The following is an 18,309-nucleotide window of genomic DNA, read 5'->3' on the forward strand; positions in this document are numbered from 1 at the left end:
ATGAGATCTGGTGATTTTATAAGCGTTTGGTAAGTTCCTCCCTTGGTGATTCTCCTTCCTTCTACCTTGTGAAAAAGGTGACTTTCTTCCCCTTTGCCTTCCACCATAATTGTGAGTTTCCTGAGGCCTCCACAGCCATGAAGAACTGTGAGTCAATTAAACATTTTTTTCTTTGAAATTACCCAGTCTCTAAATTACCCACATGTTCTTATAGCAATGTGAGAATGGACTAATATACCATGTACTAATATTTGTAGTAGGAAATTAGTATTAATTATCTTATTCTTTTTTTTTTTTTTTTTTTTCATTAAAAAATTTTATTTTATTGTATTTTAGGTTTGGGGTAAAATATTAGCCTCTATTTAGAGATAAGAAATCTCAAAGGATTTCTTCCATGGTCATTTTTACGAACTGGCAGATGCAGCCTCTGTTCTTCCTGTTTCAACTGCTTTTCTGATCACCAGTGCCACAGCACTTTATAAATCAGAGCCAATCTCTCTGCTGCCCTAAATCCTTTTATAAATCTTTAGGGTTTTTTTCAGTATTGGCTCCATCCTTCATTTCCTCTCTCACTATCTTCAGTTCACTCTTTCTAATGCTTCTTCTTTGAGAAGCCATAAAAATTTCCATTATAGCACTTATATTATTTTCAGTTGCTCTTGTACAGATTTATTCCAGTAGGCTATAGACTCATTGTGGCCAGAAATTGTATCTCATTTATCTATAATAAACCTGCCAATTGATTGCTGCTCAAACATGTCTGTTGAATGATATTTTTAAAAAAGGAATTGATATAATATTTCTGATTATTTTAAACATATAACAACTAAGAACTCTTATCTGTTCTGCTCCAGACACTTATCCTCATGGTCATGATTCATACAGTTTTAACACTAATATGATATGGTGATATAAATCTGCTTAGCAAGAACCCTAGCAATGATACACATAATGTCTTTTAGATTTGAGGTATCAAAACGAAACATCACTGTTTTGGGTTGTGTCAAAATGTAAGCAGGAAGCTTTTAACTTAAATTCCTTTAACCTATTGAGAACAATTTGTAAATACTACAAATATATTTTGCATGTCTTTTGAAAAAGCTATATTTATTTAAGCTCACATTTAAATAAACAATGATACATTAACATGAGAAAACTCATTTCTATTTTTAATGCAACATATACTTTGATTTAGGGGCAGTGTGTAATTTTCTATATTTTGTTAATCAATTCATTTTTGTTATTTTTTAGTTGAGATATATCAATGCTATTTCATTAATTAAAAACGCTTTCTACTCTGAACATTGAAAGAAAGCAAATGCGTTTCTAAGTCATTTAACATTGAAAGGAACCTAACAATATGACTGTCGAATCAAATGTTCAGATTCATCCAATTTTACTTAAAGCAACTTCCCAAATGATTTGAAAGATGTAATATATGCCACACAAGTGTTAGCCAACTAAACTTACATTTTACAATATTACTGAATGGTCCTAGCACAATTGTGCATCTTCTTAAATCATCAAAATTATCAAGTGTTCAGCATGACAAACTCAGAGGAACATTGTCAGACATTCTCTCACAGTTATACAATGTTCTTGCCACAAGGTGCAATCAAGATCAAAGCCACATATGCTGACGTGAGTATGTTTGTACAAAGTTAGATACAGAAACCCTTGACAGGATAGTTGTGAACGCTGCCATTTCATCGTCTCCACTGACCCATGTCTGGGTTGGATGGACAGGTCTCTGAATTATGTATTAGTTTAATCCTTTGCCAAAATATTACCAAAAAGAACAGCAGGATGTGAAAGCAACTATCCAGTACTGATTTTAGGGCTGCATTCTGGAAGTGATACAAATGGAAAGAAATGAAGAAGTAGGGCCAGCTTTCAGCTGGAACTAAAGTAACAGCCAGAGTTAAAGATGAGATGTGGTCTTTCTCCAGGCAGCAAGGAGTCTGACAAGGTTGAAAGCTCTGCAACCCATTGGTCTTTAGGTTAAAAAGAAATTTCCAAATTTTATGTTTGGAGTAAAAAAAAGATGCAAAAATTATTTCTTACAGATTGTCACCTTGTGAATATGTATGTAACCTGAAATATAAAAGTATTCAGGCACATTTGAGTGCAGCTAGTCCAAACGTGGTTCAAATAAGACTTATAGCAGAGAGGGAAGAGAGGAAGAAAAATCTTTTTTTTGGAGCAGGGAGGCATTTTACTCTCTTTATGAGTTTTGATTTTCTTCACTGTCAAGAAAGCTTAAAGGGACCAATAAGGAATTCAGCACAGTCCATCAACCATTTGTTAGGTAATGATTACATACATTGCATAGGAAAAGTATTTTTTGCTTTAAGTGATTATACATATGTATATTGCACATAAAATAAAATTAACATTGATAATAGAAATTATAAATATTATAAAGTAGCTATATTGAATAAATGACTATAGATTTATTATACAATAAAGTTATATTTTACCTGGTGCCAATTTCAACTCTTTGAAAACCCTCAGTTCTCATTTGCATTTAGTAGCAATTAGAGTGCCAATAAATATATACATGAATTATTTCATGTCTTTTCCTCTCTTCCATGTTTGATGACCTCCCTTTCCCTATTCCCTCATAAAGCCTGTTAATCTTACTTTAATTATTGCAGTGACCCATTCCATTTGACGACCTACAAAACTCTTCTCTACGCATACAGATTCATCACCATATAATTTTGCAATCCTCCTGCTAGCTACATTCTAAGAAGTGCAAGACATGTGATAATGACCTTGATGTCAGCTTCACATGTTACTTTATTTTTATTTGTATGCATGTGTGTGTGTGTATATGAAAATCCATCTCAGCATTGGTAACCATCAAAACAATTTAGCCTTTCATCACCAGAGGCTGAACAAAGGACATCCTCTAGTTGAATGCCAGATATTTATTTCTCTCCTTTAACATATTTCTCTTCTTTAACATTTAACTTATATCATAATTGCAATACCCATTATTAACAGAGCCACCTTTTCCAAAATTGTCAGGTCATGAGGCCTACAACTCTAGGAAGAACCAATTCATAAAATATTAGATCACAGAAGTTTTTATAACTGCAATTAATTTCTTTGATGTATTAGTCTGTTCTCACACTGCTATGAAGAAATACCTGAGACTGGGTAATTTAAAGGAAAGAGGTTTAATTAACTCGCAGTTCTGCATGACTGGGAGGCCTTGGAAAACTTACAATCATGGCAGAAAAAAATTCAGTTACCTTTTTCAGAAGGTGACAGGAGAGAGTATGAACATGTGAAGAAGGAACTGTCAAACACTTGTAAAACCATCACATCTCACGAGAACACACTCACTATCATGAGAACAACATGTGGGAAACAGCCCCCATGATTCAATCACCTTCCACCAGGCCCTCCTTCAACATATAGGGATTATGATGATTACAATTCAAGATGAGATTTGGGTGGGGACACAGCCAAACCATATCATTTATTTTTATTTAACTGTATGCATAGCATTCTGTGCCTTTTGAAGAATTATTCTAGAAAGAGTCAATTGGCTTCGTCACAGTGACAAAGACATTTGTGGCTAGAAAAATGACAACAACCATAAGTTATAGAAGATGGAACTAAAGTTCCAATGAAGAGCCACAGACTATTTTCTAATCCAGTAGCTATGTTCTGGACTTTTTCCCAAGGGAGGTATACAACATTCATGTAGTGAATTGCAGGTTTTACATTCTCAGTGGTCCTTGAGTTACTGATCTGCATGGGTGTATAATAAAATGTACGTTGGAATTGGAGTCAGGAAACATGTTTCTTAGTTCTAACCTTGCCACCAAAGATAATCGATTAACTCCAACTTGTGAAATTATTATTGTATGGTGGGCACTGTGCTAGGCTATTTGCATGTTACAGGAGAATATTTTAAAATATCATTTGTAGTAATGCGGCTCCTATTAACGAGTTACTTCTGCTATACCGAGGTGAGTTAGATGGAACAGCGCCATGCTCTGAGTTTCAAATTAAGAGTCCTTTGTTAATGAGCCGGTGACCGAGAGACGGCTAACACTCAAAATTCTCTGGGCCCCGAGGAAGGAGCTTGATTATCTTTTATACCTTGATTTAGGTAGGGGAGAGGGAGCCTAGCTGGAGCAGAATTTACAGAAGCAGAACAAGCAAGTTAGAGAAGGAGGCTGGTAAGTAGGAAGCAGGAGGTTCTCATGATTGTTGATTTTCAAGGAGGGTATACACAAGCGGTTCCCATGATTGTCGGTTACCAAGGGGGGTATTCTGTACTTGTCATACAATCAATCAAGGGGGGGCATTCACAATGGAAAGTGGGCTTGCCAAGTAGGCTATGGTTACAAAAGTTATATGTTTCTATAGTTCTAAGTACAGCATGACGCAGCACCAGTAGCAAGACCCAGGTATGCACTTAAGGGAAGAGTGGCAGAAGGGGTGAGGCAGAGGTCAAGATGCAGTCTATCTGGCTCTCAGCAAAATGGAGTCTGTCTGGCTAACACAGGGTAGGTTAGCACACTTTAATTGTACTTTGGGAGTATCTCTATTACCTCCCCACCTCCACCAATTACAACCCAAATGGTTACACGTGGATCTCCTTATATTTTATGAAGAAAAGGACTCTTTTTAACTTATCTTAGAGTTTGAAAATGCCTGGGGTTCCCTTTTTACCATGTTAAAAGAAGTCTCGAGGCATAGAGTCCCAAGATGGCACTCAAAAAGTTGTTCAAAAGAATTATCAAAGATCAAGATTCATTTCAACTTGCTATTGCTCTGTTCTTATTATTCATTCATTCGCATAATCAGGCAAAAGTGCTCTACATGTAGGAATGTTAGTGTCCAAAGCAGGAAGAAGGAAAGAAAGACAGAGGAGCCATGTCAACATGTCAAGTTGTTCTTTTTATTTATTTATTTATTGGTCAGAGAAATATTAGCTTAACTGCAAGCTCCACTAAGTTGATTTCTGCTTATGTTTTATTGGCCATATTTAAGACCTAAAGTTAGTCTTAACCACAAGGAAATCTGAATAGGTGAAACATAGCCTTAAGTGGAAAATTGCCACCCTCAATTTTATTAAATTTTTATTATAAGAAAGAAGTAAAGTATACATAACTTGTAAGCAATTAATACTGAGTGCAATATTGTGGAAATGAAAAAAAATCAATGCAACAAGGTACTTTAATATTCCAAAGCCAAATTATGAGAGAAAGTATTTTGAGGTGTGTGTGGGGGGGAGGGACTCCCAGACTAGATAAAAATATTTTATGAGGTGAGGAGTGAGAAAGAGAAGCAGCATATTATTGAGTGACCTTGAGCAACAACCAGAGAACCATTGCATTGGCAAGACCAGCTCCCAATATATCAACGTGGGTTTAAGATCTCTCAAAGTGATCGAGTGGTCAGTGAAAAAGAAAGAGAGAGAAGGAAAAAGTTTTTTTTTAACGCTGGACCCAGGGGAGACACCATATAAAGCTTCTCCATGGATGTCTGACATTCCCCTGAAAACCTCAGTATTTTATTGTGCTCTTTCAATAGCGGAGGGCGAGCGAGGTTAAGCAAAGTTTCAGTGATAATTATACAAAAAGAATACATTTGCAAAAACTGGTGCACGAAAATCACAAAGTGGTATTATAAAAGCAGAACAATGTAAAGATAACTTTCTGTGTGTCAGCATAGAAACCATACACCTTAGCAAGATTGTAGGTTAAACATAAACTTATGATTATCAGCAAGAACATATTGGGCTCACAGCTACCGGGAGAACAGGATCTGACACAGGACAGCCAGCCTGACCACAAAAACTGCAAGAGGATGGGGGCCTCCAGGCAGGCCCGGAGGAGCAGTGGGAGAAGAAAGACTTTTACATCTTTATCTCAACCACAGAGACAGATGCCCCTCATGAGACCCTCTATAGGCTCTCCATAAGGGTTGCATTCCCTTTCCAGGGACCTAATCATGCCTGTCCTGGGAAAGGAATCTAGGTAATAGCTCTTTCCATTATATGTCCATTTAAAGGCTCTCTGTAAGGAGAAGCCTGTTACGTGCTGTCATCTCTCTCCGGCAGTCAAGCTATGTGGTTAGTCCCTTTCACAGAGTTCCTGTTTTTACCAGAACAGTTCAGCAGTGCCAAAGTTGCAAGCTGCAGCTCAGCAGAGCCAAAGTTACAAGTTGCAGCTCAGCAGAGCCAAAGTTATAGGTTTCATCTCAGCAGAGCCAAAGTTATAAGTCATATCTCAGCATTTCACATTATTCTTCATTTTCTCAAATATAATCAATACAGTAAGAAGCATCACAAAGCAAATAACTCATTTCGGGGAAACCAAATTCTAAGAGAATTTACAGGTTAAAAATCAACAATTTCTTCTTGTTATTTCAGAAAGCTTGGGTTTTGCCAATTCTTCCAGAAGCTTGGGGTTGCTCAGGCACCACAGAGGGGTCCAGAGTATTCCCAGCACCATTGTCTTTCTCCACCATGAAGGAACCACTTACAATTTACTTATAAGCCATGTCAGTAATAAGCTATATTTCTCTTTACTATCTTTTGAGAGATAATACACTGACAAGGACCAACACATTACTAGCAGGTTGTCTGGAAAGTGGCTATTTATCTGGGCTGGGGAACTTTTTTCAGATCTCCATCAAGCCCACTTCAAAAGGTTAACTCCACCTTAATTGCTTAGGGCACGTATAACCAGAGCAGTGATTCTATGAAGAGAAGTGAAGACTTTAACATATACTCAATATAGGATTAGAACCTCATTGCAACTGAAATAAATTATCTTAGTCATAAAGGTAAAAACTATTTATTTTATGTATTTCAATCAGTTTAAGTTCCACAGTAGATTTGTTTTCTTAAAAAATATTTAACATTCCACTGTATTAAAAATTTGGGTTAAAAAGCAAGACTTTTCCCAGAAATCTACCCATGTCTAATAGAGTTAAAGTCAGAGGGGTAGACATACTCATGGTCCTGATATAAGGAGTAGAATTAGAAACTAGTAGAAATTACTAATACGTATGTATATTTAGTCTCCGAAGCAGATTACATGTCTAAACCAGGGTTGGCTCTAGGGGAAGGAGCTGCCTCTGCAGCTGTGAAGTGTCCTGTCACTGATGGCATTCAAACAGTGGCTTGAGCACAATTTGGCAGGTATATTGTAGAAAGAACTGAAGCATTCAACATGAGTCTAGATTAGATGACCTTTGAGGTCCCTCCCGGGCTTGAATGCTCTGTCTAGGTAGTAGAAGAATTTGTTTTTTTATTATGGAAATTTTTACTCACAATTTGTACCCATAAAAAGTAGAGGAGTCATGATTTTTCATAATTGGAAGAGAAATAAAATAAAACCTCTTAAAAGGGACAAGGGTAGAACAAGTCTAAGATTTGACAATGCCCAAGGTGGGAACAGTAGGCTAGAAACTGTTCAGGGATGCTCTCTCTGCCATGCATACTAGTTTATTTATTGTCTGGCACAATTATAAAGCCATTAGAATAATTATTCAAACTACATTATTTAAATACTACTGCAATCATGTACTACATTTTATAGATAAAAATGTGATCAGATTTTTGCTAGGTATGTGACATGATGAAAATAGGCTGTGGTAGTTCAGTTCTAACACAATGCAGGTTTGTTCAAAACTAATACAATTACAGGGAAAGAGAGAGAAAGAAAGAAACAGCTAAATATATCCTTTAGTAGTTTTATTTTGTTCATATATTTCTTTAAAACAAAATCTCAAATATCAAAAATGTCAGAGTTGAAACCTAAATCAATCCAGCTATTTTTATTTTATTTGTTATTAGACTGTTACCTTGTTTGGTAGAGATTATAACTCTAAAACATCTTACTTGACTACGAGTGAAATGCATTTTACATAGCTTTAATGAATTATTTTCAAAATCAACAAGAATTTCATTTCTTTTCTAGTATAGGATAATTTTTGCTGATTAGAATTACAATGCTATCTTAGTCTGTTTGTGGTGCTATAGCAAAATACCACAAACTGGGTGCCTGATAAATGAGAGAAATTTAGCTCTCACAGTTCTAGTGGCAGAAAAACTCAAAATCAAGGCATCAGGTGATTTGTTGTATGGGGAAGGCCTACTTCTTGATTCATAGATGGCAATTTTTTCTCTGTGTCCTCCATAGTGAAAGAGGCTCAAGAGCTTCCTAGTATCTCTTTTATAACAGCACTAATCCTATTTATGAGGGCTCTATCTTTATAACCTAATCACCCCCACAATGATTGTACCTTCTAACACTATTACCTTGGAGGTCAGGATTTAACATACAAATTTGGAGGGTAGGGGCAACAAATATTCATTCAACCTATAGTACTGGCAAATTAGATGGAAAATAGACAAATTATCCAAATATTAACCAACGTTTTCTCAATTAGTACCTATTTTACATAATATAAATTTTACAGAATTTTTTAAAGACTAATGTGTGTTGTTTCTCCTCATATCCATAGAAATCCTTTTAGAAACCCTTAGTAAAGAATGGCATTATATATGTAGTTTAAAGATACCTAAAGTTATAGAAACAGTAGTTATTTTCCGGAAAGATATTCTCAATTTAAAAGTCTAGATTACCTTTACAGCCTGTGGGAGAAATGAGGTATCTTGCCCGAGGCTCTTCTATTTGAGTCTCAGCCTAATCCTATTTATGAGGGCTCTATCTTCATAACCTAATCACCCTAAATATTGATATATTAATTACTATGATATTAATATATTAATATACTGAGGCTGAGACTCAAATAGAAGAGGTGCCATAACTTTATTTAGGAGAACTTCCAGTATTCCCAAATGAAGTTATGGCCCCAGATTACACCTCCATAGCACCCTCTACTTTTTATTTATCATCACCAAATATCTGGTAGAATCCTTTCTTCCTTGCCAGGCAATGAGGACCATAAGAGCAGAGAACTTGGCTGCCTGTTCATCACTCATCCCCAGTCTTTCCTGTAATGCTTGGCTGAGAGCAGGCTTTCAGTAAAGATTTGGGGAATAAGTGCTTGATCAAGGCATGCTTTAACATTGTGACAATATGAGAAAGAGTGTTTTCTTCAAATTGAAGATTGTATAGTCATGGTGAAAGGAATTTTGTTCAAATAAAAGTAAGCAAAAACCCATGCACCTAATTATAGCCTACTCTGTATACTCTCCCACTGATAGAAAACTTAAATATGTCAGAAAAAAAAATGCTCTGTGAAATAAATACCATCCTGTTGTTTGGAGAATATGTGAATAAAACTTTCTGCAACCAGAGTGCCTCATGACATCAAATCTCAGGAAATTCTTCTTTCATTTATGGTGACATGGTCTTGTTCTGCTGCCCAGGTCAGAATGCAGTAACACAATCATAGCACCTAGGCTCAAGGGATACTCCTGCCTCAGCCTCCTGAACAGCTGAGATTACAGGTGTGAGTCAGCATGCTTAGCCATGAAATAATCTTTTGTGCTACGTTTTTTAGTGAGTGACAGAAGAAAATTTCTCTAAGTTTATGCAGTGCTTCCAGCAATATCACCCCAGTGTTTGCATATTTCCACAGGAAGCATGTTGTTCTCCATAATCTTAGAAAAAAATCTCAATCTTCAAATAGTACTTGTAAAAAAAAGGTGTAGAAGTGTTGTTTTCCAAGTAGCATTACAAAATGACTAATGAGCTTTCCAACCATTAATGAACCAGGTCTCAAACCCAAAAATATTCATCAGCATCTTTTCCTAAATACTGTCAATACACAGCCATTTCTGGCACTCCCTCTCTCATAAATAATCAGGATTTCTTGATGTCAAATGTTCTGAATGACAATGTCAGTTTCTGGGCTTCATTCTCATCACTTTTGAACAGCATTATTTCTAAAGTGACCTTTTCCTCATGCACAATTGCCACATCTTTCAATCTGTAAACAGAGAATTTAGTGATTCAGCAAAAGTACAGTGAATGCTTTCTATACACCAGGCGTTTTTCTAAGCCCTGGAGTTTAAAAAAAAAATGAATAAGGCAAAGTCATTGCTATCCCACAGAAAAAGATATATAAATCTATAATTGCAATGCAATATGATAAATGTTATGATCAAGACATTTGTGGGATTTAAGGAATAGCAGTGAAAGGGAAAAAAGAGGGATGTCTTCCTGTACACTGAAGTTTTTAGTTTTCTACCCAGAAATACCTCTAAAAATTGGTATTTTTATTGAAAAAAATAGCTATACTTCAAAAATTAGCTATATGTTGTTCATCTTATTATTAAAGAAAACTTTATGCACACTCAAATAATTTGGAACTCCCATTTCCAACACTAGGAGTTTCTAACTTTTACTTCCACCCAGGCAGCCTCAGCCAGAGCCCAACATAGATAAGCTTTCACTCCCCCTAGCCTCTTCCTACCCACTGGGCAGAAATGCCGAGAACCAGGTACTTGGTGACTCAGTTCCCTTCTCTGGATTAAACTTGTTGGTCTGGTCCATGCTAGGCTACTGTTAGCTCTGTTCTATTTCAGCTCCATTTTTATAGGTCAACGACAGCCTATATAAAGCTAGAGCTGTTACTTTGAATAGCTTCCTTTAAAATCTGTCTCTCTCCTGCATGCTCTTTCTGGTCTCTGAATATTGGCTGTGTACCCAGATCCTCCTTTCTTCCTTGCCCCTTTCTAAGGATAACTTCTCTGGACTTCTGCCATGATTTCTGATTTGTAATCTCTGCCAGTTATTGATCTTCTAATTACTCTTCATATTCCTCAAATCACACCAGATTTTTTTTAAAGTGGGAGGGTGGAGAAGAAAGAGTGTTTTCAGTTATAGAAAGCAGCATATTCCCCAAATGATTGAAACAGATATTAGCTTTCTACAAATAGGAAGAAGTTTAGTAAAAGTGAGAAATCATAATTATGGCTTTCTTAAGCTCATCTATGGTGACTAAATTTGTGTACAGACAAATGACTTAAGCTCAATAAAATGCTATACCAATACCAACATTGTGATGAGTCACTATGAAGATTAAATAAAATGATGTATACAGCACCACAAATATAGATGTTATTCTTTATATTTCATTTCCATGCATTAAAACAATATCCTGATACGGTAGCACCATGATGTTATAACCTGTTTTTTTTTCATTTTTAAATTTTACCTCCACTTGCAATCCAGAATTCCCTTAACTACTTAGTAGTTTCATGCTTGCACATTAATTTCATTACATTTCTAATTATAGTTTAAATCTTTCCTTATCTAAAATAAAAGGCCATCTAACCTAAAAGAAAAATATATTTACCCTTCTACTTATGTGGACACTTAACTTGAGAACATGCTAAGTATATAAACTTGAGTCATTATTTTGTTGACATCTGTTCCAGTGTTTTTGTCCCAAGTGCAGGTTTGTTATATAGGAAAACTGTGTGTCATGGAGGTCTGGTGTACTTCATCACCGAGATAATAAGCATACTACCCAATAGATGTTTTTGCTGATTCTCTCCCTTCTCCACGCTCACCTAGGCCCTGGTGTCTGTTGTTTTCTTCTTTGTGTCCATGTGTTCTCGTTGTTTAGCTCCCACTTATAAGTGAGAAGATATAGTATCTGGTTTTCTGTTCTTGCATTACTTTGCTTAAGATAATGGCCTCCAGCTCCATCCATGCTGCTGCAAAATACACGATCTCATATATTTCCAGCTGTTCAGTATTCCATGGTTTATATGTACCACATTTTCATTATCCAGTCTACTGGCCATGGACATTTAGGTTGATTCCACATCTTTGCTACTGTTAATAGTGCAGTGAAGATGCACATTCATGTGTCTCTATGGTAGAACAATTGATATTTATTTGAATAATGGAATTGCTAGGTTGGATGGCAATTCTGCTTTAAGTTCTTTGAGGAATCATCACAGTGTCTTCCACAATGGCTGAACTAATTTACATTCCCACATGCAGTGTGTAAGTTTTCCTTTCTCTACACAACCTCACCAGCATCTGTATTTTTTTGACTCTTTCATAATGGCCATTCTGACTGGTGTGAGATAGTATACTATTGTAGTTTTGATTTGCACCTAATAGTTAGTGGTGCTGATCATTTTTTCATATGCTTGTTGGCTAATGTATGCCTTCTGTTGAAACGTGTCTGTTCATATATTTTGTCTGCTTTTTAAAGGGGTTATTTTATGCTTGTTAACTTGTTTAGGTTCTTTATGGATTCTGGATATTAAACCTTTGTTCGATGCATAGTTTGCAAATATTTTCTCCCATTTTGCAGGTTGTTGTTTATTTTGCTGATAGTTCCTTTTGCTATGCAGAAGCCATTTACTTTAATTAGGTCCCATTTGTTAACTTTTATTTTTGTGGCAATTACTTCTGGGGTTTTCACCATGAAATCTTTGCCAGGTCCTATGTGTAGAATGTTATTTCCTAGGTCATCTTCCAGAGTTTTTATACTTTTTGGGTTTTTCATTTAAATATTTAATCCATCTTAATTTTTGTATATTTTGCAAGCATAGGGTCCAGCTCCAATATTCTGCATATGGCTAGCCAGTTATCACAGCATGATTCATTGAAAAAAAAAATCCTCTCCCCATTGTTTGTTTTTGTTGACTTTGTCAAACAACAAATGGTTTCCAGTATGAAGCATTACTTCTGGGCTCTCGATTCTGTTCCGTTGATCTATGTGTATGGTTTTTGTGCCAGTTCCATGCTGTTTTAGTTATTACAGCCTTGTAGCATAGTTTGAAGTTAGGTAACAGCTTTGTTTTTGGTTAGGATTGCCTTGAATATTTAGTATATTTTTTGGTTTCATATGAATTTTAAAACAGTTTTGTTTTTTGTTTTTTCAAATTCTGGAAAGAATATCACTGGTAGTTTCATAGGTATAGGATTGAATATGTAAATTGCTTTGGGCAGTATAGCCATTTTAGTGATATTGATTCTTTCCATCCATGAGCATAAAATGATTTTCATTGGCTTTTGTCATGTCTGATTTCTCTGAGTACTGTTTTGTAATTCTCATTGTAGACATATTTTACCTCTCTGATGAGTTGTATTCCTAAGTATTTTATTCTTTTTGTGGCAATTCTGAATGAGATTTGGTTTCTGATATTGCTCTTAACTTAGATACTATTCGTGTATAGGAATGTTATTGATTTTTGTAAACTGGTTTTGTAACCTGAAACTTTGCTGAAGTTGTTTATCAGATCTAAGATCTTTTGAGCAGTGAATTTGAGGTTTTCTAGATACAGAATAATGTCACCTGCAAAGACAGATACATTAGCTTCCTCTTTTCCTAATTGAATGCTTTTTATTTCTTTCTCCTCCTTGAATGCTCTGGCTAGGACTTCCGATACTATAATGAATAGAAGTGGTGAGAGAGGGCATTCTTGTTTTGTTCCAGTTTTCAAAAAGAATGCTTTCCACTTTTGCCCATTTGGTATAATGTTGGCAGTGGGTTTGTCATACATAGCTCTTATTATTTTAAAGTATGTTCCTTCAATGCCTAATTTACTGAGAGTTTTTATTATGAAGAGATGTTGAGTTTTATCCAAAACTTTTTCTTCATATATTGAGATAATCATGTGATTTTGTCTTTTATTCTGTTTATGAGCTGAATTACATTTATTGATTTGCATATATCAAACCAACCTTGTATCCCACAGATAAAGCCTAATTTATCATGGTGGATTAGCTTTTTGATGTAGTGTTGGGTTCAGTTTGCAAGTATTTTGTTGAGGATTTTTGCAGCTATGTTCATCAAAAATGTTAGCCTAAAATTTTCTTTCTTTTTTGTTTTCTTTACTTTTTTATCTTTTTTGGTCTCAGCCAGGATGACGCTGGACTCATAGTTAGGCATGAGTCTCCTTTTTTTAGATTTTTGAAATCGTCGTCGTAGAAATGGGCCCAGCTCTTCTTTATCTATCTGGTAGAATTTGGCTGTGTATCTGTCTGGTACTGGGCTTTTTTGGTTGATAGGCTTTTTATTATTGATTCAATTATGGCACTCATTATTGGTCTGCTCAAGGATTCAGTTTCTTCCTGTTTCAATCTTGGGGGGATGGTATGTGTCCAGGAATTTATTCTTTTCTTTTACATTTTCTAGTTTGTGTGCCTTGAGGCATTCATAGTCGTCCCTGAGGGTTTTCTGTATTTTTGTGGTGTCATTGACAACATCCGCTTTGTCATTTCTAATTGTATTTATGTGGATTGTTTCTCTTTTTTCATTGTTAGTCTGGATAGTGGTCTATATCTCTTATTAATTTTTCAAAAAACCAATTCCTGAATTTGTTGCTCTTTTGTTTGGTTTCTTATGTCTTAGTATACTTCGATTTATCATTGATTTTGGTTATTTCTAGTCTTCTGCCAGCATTGGGATGGGTTTGCTCTTGTTTTTCTAGTTCCTCTAATTTTGATGTTAGGTTGTTAATTTTAGAATGTTCTAACTTTTTTTATTGGCCTTTTCCTCTCCATATTTAGCACATTTTTGATGTGGGTATTTAGTGCTATATATTTCCCTCTTAACACCACCTTAGCTGTGTCCCAGAGATTCTGTATGTTATATCTTTGTTCTTATCAGTTTCACAGAACTTCTAGTTTCTACCTTACTTTCATTATTTACCCAAAAGTTATTCAGGAGAAAGTTGTTTAATTTTCATATAATTGTATGGTTTTTAGTAATTTTCCTAGTTTTTTTTATTTTTATTGCACTGTGGTTCCAGAGTGGTGTTGGTATGATTTCTTGTTTTTTGAATTTACTGAGGATTATTTTATATCTGATCGTGCAGTTAATTTTAGCATATGTGCCATGTGGCTATCATAAAAATGTATGTTCTGTTGTTTTGGAGTGAAGAGTTCTGAAGATATGTATTACGTACATTTGACCAAGTGTTGAGTTCAGGTTCTGAATATCTTTGTAGGTTTGTACCTGGTAATCTGTTTAATACTGTCAGTAGTGAGGTCTCCCACTATTATTATGTGTGAATCTAAGTCTCTTTATAAGTCTCTAACAACTTGCTTTATGAATCTGGGTACTTCTGTGTTGGGTATGTACATATTTAGGTTAGTTAAGTCTTCTTCTTGAATTGAAACCTTTAATGTTATGTAATGTCCTTTTTCTTTTTTTTAACTTTATTGGTTTAAAGTCTGTTTTGTCCAAAATTAGTTTATCAACCTCTGCTTTTTTCTGTTTTCCATTTGCTTGTTAGATTTTTCTCCATCCTGTTCTTTTGAGCCTATGTGTGTCATTGCATGTGAGATAAGTGTCTTAAAGACAACGTACTATTGGGTCTTTCTTCTTTATCCAATTTGCTATACTCTGCCTTTTGAGGCATTTAGCTCATATATATTCAGAAGCAGTATTGATATGTACAGATTTGATCCTGTCATCTTGTTCTTTGCTGCTTGCTATGCAAACTTGTTTATGTGGTTGTTTTATTGTGTTATTAGCATGTCTAATTATTTGTGTTTTTGTAGTGGCTAGTATTAGTCTTTTTATATATAAATTTAAATGCTTCTCTCAGAAACTTGTAAGGAAGTCTGGTGGTAACAATTTTCCTTAGTGTTTGTTTGTCTGAAGAAGATCTTATTTCTTCTTTACTTATCAAGCTTGGTTTTCCTGGGTATGAAATTCTTGGAAGGAAATTATTTTCTTTAAGAGTGCTAAATATATACACCCAATCTCTTTTGTCTTACAGGGTTTCCTCTGAAAGGTCTGCTGTTAGCTTGATATGGTTCTCTTCTCTCTAGCTGCCTTAAATATTTTTTCTTTCATTTTGACCTTGGAGAATCTTATGATTACATTATGATTACATTGGGGATAAACTTTTTGTGTAGTTTTGCAGGGGTTCGCTCCATTTCCTGAATTTGAATTTGGCCTCTCTACAGATATTGAGAAAGTTTTCATGGACGATATCTGAAATATATGTTCCAAGTTGCTTGCTTTCTTCCTATCTCTTTCAGTAATGCCAATAAACCATAGATTTGATCTTTTTATAAAATCTCATATTTCTCAGAGGTTTTGTTCATTTCTTTTTACTTGTCTTACTTTACTTTCTTTAACTTCTGTCTGACTGAGTGCGCTTAGAGAACTGGTCTTTGAGTTCTGAGATTATTTCCTCAGATTGGTTTATTCTGCTTTCAATACTTGTGATTGTATGATACAATTCTTCTACTTTTTTTTTTTTTTTCAGCACTATCAGATCAGTTTGGTTCCTTTGTAAAATTGTCACTTCATCTATCAGCTCCTGTATCATTTTATTGTAATTCTCAGGTTCCTTGGATTAGGTTTTGACTTACTCTTGAACCTCAATTATCTTTATTCATATACATATTCTGAATTATATTTCTGTAATTTCAGCCAGTTTAGCCAGATTAAGATCTGTTGCTGCGGAACTAGTGCAGTTGTTTAAAGGAAGGAAGAAGCTATGGCTTTTTAAGTTGCCAGAGTTCTTGTGCTGGTTCTTTCTCATCTATATGAGGTGGTGTTCCTTTGCTCTGGTATAATTTGTGAATAGCCAGGAGGCTTCTTTTCTGGATGTTTTCAGAGGGCCAAGCGTTTGTGCCTAGTTTTAATTTGTAGCAAAATTCTTGTCCTTAGTTTCACAGGGGTTTATATTAGCAAAGTATTTTTTGTGTTGGAGTTTAGGCTGCAATCTAATAGATGGCACTCAAGTGTAGGGGTCAGTAGGTAGGCTCTTGCTCAGCCCTGTGGCTTTTCTGTATTTCCTCACAATTGCAACCATACTCCCTCTCAATGCTCTAAATGAGTGGTCTCCTCACCTATGTGAGTGCTGACTATGGAGCTCAGCTTGGCACTCCCATACTGCACACGGCAGCTCTGAGGCCAGCTCAGGTTTTAGGTTCCCTACTCAGGTTGGAGGCTGCAGGAGAAGGGACCTTAGCAGTGTTTGTGGCAGGGGCCTTTCACTTGTCTCTTGAGGCTCCACTTCAGACAAATGCAGAGCTGCTATCCATCAGTGCGATCATCTTGTGAATGCGCTGGCTGTGATGTAGGCCCAAGCCAGAGTTGGTGGGTGGGTGGGTCGGGGGGCGTTCTCTCTGGTGTTAAGCAGTGGGGTGGGTAGGGCAACAGCAGTTTGATGGTGATGTGGTTAAAGCACTCAGAGTCTTTGCTTCTTCCCCAGTTTCAGAGCAGCAAGGGTAGCAACACTGCAGTGGCACAGGGAATTTTGGTTGCCACTGGGACTTCTACCTCAAAGAAATACAGAACTGCCACTACTGGGATGTTCTTCCATGAGGTAGGGTGGCTGTGCTGGTGGCCTGATCTGAGAGTGCTGCTTGTTGAAGAGCAAGAGATAAAGGGCTTGCCAGGAGGAGAGATTGGGCTCCTTTTCATTTGTTGACTGTGGCATGCTCAAAGTACAGTTGAAGCCTTCAGGAAATTTGTTTCTTCCCTAGACCAAAGGCAGTAGGGGCAGAACTACTGCAGTCACAGTGGAAGAGGGGCTGTCAATTGCCCTGGGAGGCCTCCACTCACCTCAGGAAACTCAGCCACTATCAGTGGGTATGCTCAGCCATGGTTGGGGTGACCGATTGGCAGTCCCGAGCCAGGGCCCTGCCTGGTGAAGACGAGGTTTGGAGGTCACAGGGAGAGATTGCATTTCTTTCCATATGGGACTGGAGTACATTGGAGTTGTCAGTGTAGAAACAAGATCATTTATTCCATCCTGAAGGGTGGTTAGGGTGGTACCACAGCAACTGCAATGGCAAAGGGGTTGTGGGTTGTCCCTGGGATTTCTCCCCAGAGAAATGCAGGGTAGAGTGGTTGTCAACTTAGTAATTTTAAATGATTCAATTAGTTCATGGGTTAAAACTTATAATATCAGAAAAATAATATTTTATAACATGTAACAAAAATCTAAATATATATAGCATTGTTTAAATTCAGTTAAGAAGAAGAAGAATTCAATTTTCAAAGCCTTGAAATTCTAATTATTTCAAAGTCTATCCATTTAACCACAAGTTGAAAATAAGTTTAATTTTTATAATAATTAGTCTATGAGTTTATAATAAACCTATAAACTTTTTGATGTACTAAATGGCAGTAATGAATATCCTATAATATTTGCAAGGAGTGCTAAAGAAATTTTACTTAAATTTTATCATTTGATATCAGCTCAGTTTAAGAATTAACATTTTTGTTTGTCTATTTCTTGGTTGGTTGATTTATTTTCCAGAGACTAGAAAAGAGAATGGCATTCAAATTATATTGAAAAATATATTTGCTGTACTGAGCATATCTGGCACTTACATCTGGTTTCTAGTTTCCATTCCTCATTAA

Source organism: Cebus imitator, unplaced genomic scaffold (assembly GCF_001604975.1).
Source record: "Cebus imitator isolate Cc_AM_T3 unplaced genomic scaffold, Cebus_imitator-1.0 Scaffold12, whole genome shotgun sequence".
NCBI classification, from domain to species: Eukaryota; Metazoa; Chordata; class Mammalia; order Primates; family Cebidae; genus Cebus; species Cebus imitator.